The following is an 8,274-nucleotide window of genomic DNA, read 5'->3' on the forward strand; positions in this document are numbered from 1 at the left end:
GGTATGGAGAGATTACGCATATCTCACTGTTGACAGATATGGTTTTCCTTGTATCCCAAATGCTTTATTATCTTATTGAAATAGTGGTGTCATGTCCCACTGATTCTACATCCATGCACCAATGAGTTACAATGAGGAATCTTCTCTTTTCTTATTAACTATAAAAATCATAGTTGTGTGTTACCATAAAATTTCAGGGTACCTTTCTGAAAAGTTCCCATATTGTATATTTATTAATTAAGTTGCTGCTATGATCTTAAGAAGCTGTGGATAATCTCATTTAAGGTGTGATCTTGGATATTTAGGAGTGTGTGTATGTGTGTGTGTGTGTGTCTGTGTGTGTATGAGAGAGAGAGAGAAAGACAGAGAGATGGGGATGGAAGTGTGGGAGTGGGGCTCTGAAATAGAATCTTGCAATTCCTTATGAACAACTTAGTGGCTAAAGTCTATTCCTAGCTCTGCTTCTTGATGGTGATGCTTTGGGGAGATCTGACACTGTAGAAACTATACAATGTTGTTGTCATGTGACTGAAATCTCCATTTTACTACAGGAAAATTTAGACTTCTTTAGAAGCCACTGCATGTTTGAGGAGGGGTGTTAATATGGGTCTCTAAGATAATAATGTATCATTATGGCTGCATAAATAATCACAGTATACATTTTCCTGGATTATGGTCTTGAGAATCACCTATTGTTTCATAGTAACCACAAGGTGACTGGTAAAGATGGGTTTAAACAAGGTGAAAAAGCTCATGTTTCCAAGTGGTTAAGTACATATGTTACTGGGAAGTGTGGGGGTCCTCAATTCCTGTATTCTTGGAGCAAAGAATTCAGCCAAGAGGCCAATTAGCAAAGTAAGCAAAAGCTTTATTAAGGAAATAAAAGAAGATTCCAAGAGAGGAGTAAAATGACCTTGCTGGGAGCAGCCACAAGAGTTCTGCACTGTGGTTTTTGTTATGTTGGACTGTTTCTTTAAGGCCTCGCTTCTGTCTTTAGTCCCCACTTTTGTCCCCACCTAGTTCCTACCTATGTTTGTGAAGTGGGTGGAGGAGGGAGAGGAGAAAGAAGAGAAAAAGAGGAAAAGGAGGAGGTGTAAGAGGAAGAGGAGGGAGAAGGAAGTAGAAAAGAAAGAAAGATATAAAACAGAATTTCTCAGAAAAGAACATTGTCAGCAATGACCCTGATTTTTGCAATATACTTGATATATTTCTGGAACAGTAAAGAGGTCAGAGAGGCTCCAGTGCATTGAGGAGTATAGGAGAAAGATGAGAAAAACAAAGTAGACAGGACCCAATCACATGGACTTTGTATTTCATAGTTTGGAAATTAGATTTTAATCTACAAATGATAACAAGCCTCAGAAAGTTTGGAGCAGAGGAATCCTGAATATTAAATTTTACAAGAATAATTCTGAAAGATTTGTGTAAGATAGACTGAGAAGGCATATAACAAAATATGTCATTTTGTTCTCACATTTTTAAGGTTTACAAAATACACAAAATTTCAATATACATTGTTTGAAGATGTGTCTTCCTCTGGAATCATATAAATTCTGCGATTCTCAGTCCATTTTACAATAGGCATCCAATTTGAATGGTCATTGTTCACTATGATAGTCTTTTCTTTCTTTTTTTTTTTTTTTGAGATGGAGTTTCGTTCTTGTTACCCAGGCTGGAGTGCAATGGTACGATCTCAGCTCACCGCAACCTCCGTCTCCTGGGTTCAAGCAATTCTCCCGCCTCAGTCTCCCGAGTAGCTGGGACTACGGGCGTGCGCCACCATGCCCAGCTAATTTTTGTATTTTTAGTAGATACGGGGTTTCACCATGTTGACCAGGATGGTCTCGATCTCTTGACCTCATGATCCACCCGTCTAGTCTTGCTTTGAAATGATCCACAGAATAGTTAATTTTCTCTACCTTTTCAATATAATGTTATCAAATTTTTAGTCTAATCACTATACATTGAGTAACTATGTGGCTCCTAATATATCTTGGCAATGTGGTAGAAATTTGATGGATAACTTCAACATTCCTTGTAAAAATGGGAAAAATTAAGAACAAAAATATAATTGACTTTCCAAGCGTGTGTAAACTTACCTGTTTTGAAAAATCTGTCAATGAAATTTCCTGTTCTTTCATTTAGCTGAAAAATCATAATGGTAGCATTGCCTTGAGCAAGGCATTCTTGACATGGACAGATAAATTTGGAGAGCATCTGTGCAGAACATAACTGCTTCTGTGGAGCACAAGGCTCCAGGCTGATTTTGAGCTTGCAGGCAGGGAGTGTCGTAAGTAGTGATTATTGCATGATACCACACATCACGCAAATGGCACCATGCAATAAAGTTCTCATGTGCCTTCCTGAATAGAATGGACACTTTGGCCCTACATTGCCCTGTTTTATTTTATCTGATCTATGAAGTTACCTTGGTGAATACTGTTAGCACTGAAATAGAAAGTTAAAACCAAAATCAGGGATAACATGTTGTTCAGAATGAGATAATGGCATGAAGATGATACTAACACTGCTTTCAAGCAGTCTGAGTAGGTTTGAACATATGGTAACAGTTGGATAACGAATGAGATAATTAATGAGACATGACAAAATTGGAGAGAGTTAGACTAATTATGGCTACATATGGGGCTAAAACCCAAAGATGTAAACAAAGTGAAAGCAAATGTGTATCAAAAGTTTAGATCAGTTGGGAGAGTGTATTTCTTACAGTCAGTCATTTTATATACTGACCTTCTTTTTGTATATCCATGCTCCATTTCAAAAACCCACCACAGTCCATCCAGAAAGAAAAGTTCTCTGAGCCCAGCATCTAAATTGCTTTCAAGATCTTAGATAAAGATTATTTTCAAATTCATAAATTATATCATTTTGCTATTCTTTTGCATTTAATTGACAGATGTAACAATAAAAATTTGAATATGAAGTTCTGAAAAAAATCCAAATCATTAAATAAAAATCACATTTTGTTTATTCACATCTTTTTTATTGACAATAATGTAATGCCTTAATATTTGGCATAAATATAGACATTTTCTTATAAATATTTTAAGTAATTTATTATATTTAATTAAATATTATTTTATTAAAATACATGAAGATTATATTACTTTCTAGGAAATCAACATAGCCTATTTCATAAAGGTGTACAATACTATGAACTGAAAGTACATTTTCTTTGCTTTAGGCCACTGAAAAGCTCTATTAATATGGCAAGCTATATGACTATAAATCTTTTTTCAAGACAAGGTCTCAAAAATATTCAAAGCCATATTGAGAATATGTTTCAGTTAGACAAAGACCTTCTAAGAACATTGAAGAGGTACTTAACGGTAATCAAGAAACTTCCAATATTCGCAAACATTAATTTTAGAATTGCTATGGACCAGTAACTCAATGCCTCCAATTTTCTCCCATTTTTAAATTATAATACACATAGTGATTATTTTATGCATGTTCTACCATTGTACCTTAGTTGTGTCAGGAAAGATTACTCTTGTTAGTTTTACAGGTAAGAGGACTTGTATTCTAGCAGTCATACTTAATGAGCTATCCCCAGGGAGCATCACCTACATATTGTTTTACATTTCACTCAATGACAAGTTTCTGGACCATGAAAGGGAGTGAGTTTATGTTGCATAAATATAACATGAGAGGGAGGAACATGAATCATTGTGAACCAGAGAGCACGCTGTGAAACACGGATTCCAAGATAGTCCCAAATGATCTCTGCTTGCCTCTGGTATTCAAATCTTTGTGCTGTCTTCTCTCATATTGTAGTAAAATTATTCTTGTGTAGCTAGTAACATATGGCAGAAGTGATGGCCTATAGCTTCTGATTTTCATAGGTTATAAAACATACTGTAGCTTCTCTTTTGATTTATTTTGTGCTTGCTCTCTCTCTCTCTCTCCTCTCTCTCTTTCTGTCTCTCTCTCTCTCTCTCTTTCTCTCTCTCTCTCTCTCTATCTCTCTCTCTCCCCTCCCCTCTCTGAAAATAGGAAGCTACTATTTGGAAAAGCCCTATGAAGATGCCCACATGAAAGGTTGCTGAAGCATGCAGCCAATGGCCAATAAACAATGAAGTCCTGCCAAGAACCACATACATGGGCTTAGAATAACATTCTCCAGCCCAAGCAAAGCTTTATGATGATTGAAGCCTTACTCTATAAACTGACTGTAATCTTGTCAAAGATACTGACTCAAAACTGCCCAACTGAGCATCTACTGGGTCCTGGAAACTGTATTAGACAGTAACTGTTGTTTTAAAGTGTTAATCTTGGGGGTGATTTGTTATGCGGCATTTGAAAATGAATGCCTAGATCGAAAATTAAAATTTACCTTTCTATGGAAGATGACTCTTCCATTGCAATTATAATATTGCAGTATGATAATTTATAAATTGCTATAATGCGAAGGCAAGTATGTTTCCTTTAAGTCTGTTTCTTCAGGGGTCATCCTAGTATCACATAACAAATACTACATGTTTACAGAAAGGAGGAAAGGAGATCAGAAATAAAATAATTGTTTTCTCTAACATTTTTGTGAAATTTTCATACACAAACTAGACTAAAAAATAAACTAAGATTCCACCATTCGAAATGAAAGAACGTATTTTTTTCTATGTCGCATATCTTTGAGAAATGCAAAAATAATGAGGTCATGAGTAACTAGTTAAGCAGGTCCGAGTTTAAAAGTTAAAGGCCAGATTGCCTACACAGTTGTGTGTTAGGTAAAGAAAACTGTCCTCTATCTCAAACTGCCACCTCATTTTTTTAAAAAAAATAATAATTAGTTTCTTTACAAAGTATTTTGAAAGAGAAAATATTTTCTACTACAATTACTAAACATTTTCACTGGACATAAAGTGATCTTTACCGCCAATGTAATTTTTTTTCCTGTTTGAAAAATAATCAAAAAGACATCCTCAAAGAAATAAATGGTGGTGGAAAGTGGCATAAGTAACACTCCCAATATGTTGTTCAATTATATACTTTCCAACAAAATTCAAGCTGAGATAGATACAAACACCAAAGGAGCAGACTTAACAGGCAAAAGAGAAAGGCTCTAATATAATTCCTGACAGAGGAGCTCAGCTCTGCAAACTGGCAATCCCGTCAATCCTCTTTTCAATTAAAAGTATGAAGGGAGGGGAACAAGGCATACTCACTGGGGCCTGTGGGCAGTGGGGAGATAGAGTATCAGGACAAATACCTAATGCAGGCAGAGCTTAAAACCCAGATGATGTGGTGATAGGTGCAGCAAACCACCATGGCACACATATACCTATGTAAGAAACCTGCATGTTCTGCACATGTATCCCAGAACTTAAAGTAAAATAAAAAATTATTTAAAAAAGTATGCTCCCCACTTTCTTCCCACACCTAGGGAGAAGCCCTCTGGCAATTGTGAGGAAAGAATTATAGGGCTTAATGTTATCAGGTAATCATGTAACCTTGATATGGTCTCACTAATAGAGGCTGCCCCCAGTCAAACTAGATGACTGATATTCTTCAAATTAATTCCATGCTTTCGTACTTCTTTGTATTATTCTCTCTACTTGGAATATTTTCCCTTGCCTATAACTCACACATTTCTGACTTCTAAATATTGTTAATTTTTCAATCTTTAAAGGTCACTTTTCACATGAAGAATTACCTAATAATGATAGAACTTTGTCCTTTTAAATCTCTTCGAAGACACTGACAATACAATTTACAAGGATTTTATAGAGTATTTATTGTGTTATGCACCTACACAAATCACAGAACAGGATTTGACGACCAAACACCTCTAAAAAAGCCCAAGCTAAACACTGTGTTTGAGGCAAGAGAAGGGAACTAAATGGTAAGCAAGTGCTTTTGTACTTGATTCATTATATCTTATAAAACCTTTAACATTTTTAAAGCTTGGAATAAATTAATATTATGTAATTAGTATTAAGAGTTGAAATATACTTTGTACCAAAAATTAGCAAAATTTATATACAAGAATTAGTAAAAAATAGTCACACTCATGATTTAATAAGATAGAATCTACATTGTTAGAACTTCAGAAGAGACATCTAAAATTACTACTAAAATCCCGTAACAGTGAACCTGGAAAAAAAATGAAAACTGCTCATTCATGCTTAAAATATATTTAAATATATGTAAATGTATGATAACCCATTGAAAGGATTTTAAAAACTTTGCAAACAACAGAAATCTATTTAGCAGCAATGTAATTTAACACAACAAAGCAATGACCAAAATAACAGTATAATCATTTTTATTAAAACCCTAAATCATATAGAAAAACAATCTTTAAAAAAAGCTGTTGTCATTATCTTAGGGAAGATTAGAATCTCTAAGGCCAGTTGCAACAGAAAACAGGAAGAATCAAACACTGTGCCTTCACATCCGACTTTATAAAATGAATTTAGTGCTTATTTGTATTAGTTAATGTGCCAGGCACCCATGGTACAAAAATAAATATGATATGAGCTTCATCTTAGAGGGCACAATAGTTGAGAACATGTGATAACAACACAGAAGTAAATGTTTTCCTAAAGTAAAAGACATACAATCAGATAGGCGTGTGTGCAGGGCTTCAGAACCCCCTTTAACTAGGATTCTGAGTAAAGTACCCATACATTTCAGATAGAGGAGCAGTGGAAGCATTATTAAAGTATTATATTTTGTACATTATTAGGCATTCAAGGCTGAGAGAACAACGTGAAAAAGAACAGAAATGTGCTACATGGTAGTATGAGGCACCATAATCAGTTTGGTATGATTATAGCATCACCTAAAGATAGAACCAAATACATAAATTGTGGGGCACAGTACAAAATTAAAATATTCAAAAATGCTTAGGAATTTCAACATCATTTCTGAACATTAAAGTAAGTGTTGCACCTTCTGAGCATCAGGGCCTCAGTTCACATGCCAAAGGTCCATATGCCATATTATGGTTAAAAATTGAGCTCAAGAGTGAAGCCGACTGAAATCCACATCCCAGCTCTGCTCTTTATATTGTAATTTTAAAAACACAGAAATGCTGTCTACAAAATGGCAGTGGGAAGCCCCACATGTAATTCCTGTTATATAAGAAGTCCAAAAGAATAAAAACCCCAGGTAGAGATCCTTGAAGTAAGCCTGCATCTCGGGCAGAGAAACTTAAAGTGAAGTTATATCCTAAGAGGAGAGAGTCAGGCCTTAGTTGCAGATAAAGGAACAAAGGAGGATTCATCCCATAAAATAACCAGAAGGTAAGGGAACCAGAAGATACAGTCAAAAGATCTGGGAGGAACATCATTTGAGAGGAAAAATAAGGGAAGGAGACAGAGAGAACGAGAGAGAAAATATACATGAAGAAAGAAATGTACAATAGATCAATAGAAATTAGTAATAACATCAAATTGTGGAATATGCTTCTCTACTTTTACATTTGCTTTGATGATATGATGATGTCTATTTGAAATATTCTGAAATGATCACTTTATATCTCTATTTTTTTCTGTTTTACTGTAGGTTTAAGTTATGGGCAAACTCAAATTCAGTCTTATATAAGATTATTTATTAAACTAGATTTCCATAACATGGCTGATTTTGCTACTGTAATTAAACCCAATTATTAAGAATAATTAGAATTTAATAAGAATAGTGATTTATAAAAATAATACCACATAAAAGCAAAGACTAATTTCTATAAATTAATCTATTTACTAATCAGAAAGAATACTGACACAAAAAAAATCAACTAAATTTTGTCCTATTGGTTATTTAATGTAGACATACAATTTTGCCTTTAAACATATTACATTCCCCTTTGAATCTATATATAGAGAAAAAGGAGCAGGAGAGAAAAAGAAATGAAGCGTTTAAGTGGAAGAAGGGAATAAGTAAACATGGTATATGATGGGAAAACATAATTTTAAAGCACAGATACAGTAACAGCTAATCAGTGTTTGCTGATCATCTGTCTTGTAACAAACTTGGTCATAATAGGAAAGCAAAACATCATTACCCTATATCATCCTTCAAAGCATGCTGGTAGCCATGTTTGTCTTTACTTTTATTTGTTTGTCTCTGCCAATATAAATGAAATAGCTAGGATGAGTTCTTTTAAAGCCCACTGACCAAGGGTAACCAGAAATATGTCCATAGTGAAAAAGGAAGCAGGGAAGGGAGAGAGAGAGGAAGGAAGGACAGAGAGAGAGAGAGAAAGAAAGAAAGAAAGAAAGAGAGACAGAGAGGGAGGGAGAGGTTAGAGAGAGA

This window comes from Sapajus apella, unplaced genomic scaffold (genome assembly GCF_009761245.1).
Source record: "Sapajus apella isolate SASKATOON/1434 unplaced genomic scaffold, GSC_monkey_1.0 scaffold47, whole genome shotgun sequence".
NCBI classification, from domain to species: domain Eukaryota; kingdom Metazoa; phylum Chordata; class Mammalia; order Primates; family Cebidae; genus Sapajus; species Sapajus apella.